Source organism: Echinops telfairi, unplaced genomic scaffold (genome assembly GCF_000313985.2).
Source record: "Echinops telfairi isolate 266 unplaced genomic scaffold, ASM31398v2 ScPeMD7_18;HRSCAF=68, whole genome shotgun sequence".
NCBI lineage: Eukaryota > Metazoa > Chordata > Mammalia > Afrosoricida > Tenrecidae > Echinops > Echinops telfairi.
In genome coordinates this window covers 34,668,097-34,668,519 of record NW_022103915.1, presented here as the reverse complement: position 1 = coordinate 34,668,519, position 423 = coordinate 34,668,097, and positions in this window count along the sequence as shown.

Here is a 423-nt window from a genome sequence, read left to right as displayed (position 1 = left end):
GGTCGACCCATTTCTCTCTCCCATTGGCCCGCCGCGGGTCCAACCATTGGCCCGTAGTACCTGTCCGTTTGCTGGGCGAATTCAACACCTACCGGGAGGAGGAGGCCCGGGCCCCCGGTGCTGCGCGCCGAGGTAGCTTCTGCAAGGTGCTGCCAGCCTCCGTCCAGACTGCAGGAGCCGGCGCGGAGGCCCGGCCCTTTGTTTGCCGCTGCCGGTAGGAGCACCCCCGGGGCAGCACCTGTCTCCTTTCATCTCATTGGGGCTTTTTTGGAAAGTGAGCAGAGGTGTGAGCCGGGTGGCACCCCAAGTCTCCTCCAACTCCCTCCTGCTGTCGGATTCTCTCCCCCGGGCAGCTTCAGCTCTAGCCCAGCCTGGTGGTTTAGTGCCTGCTCCCACCCAGCTAAACACCTGTAACCATTCATG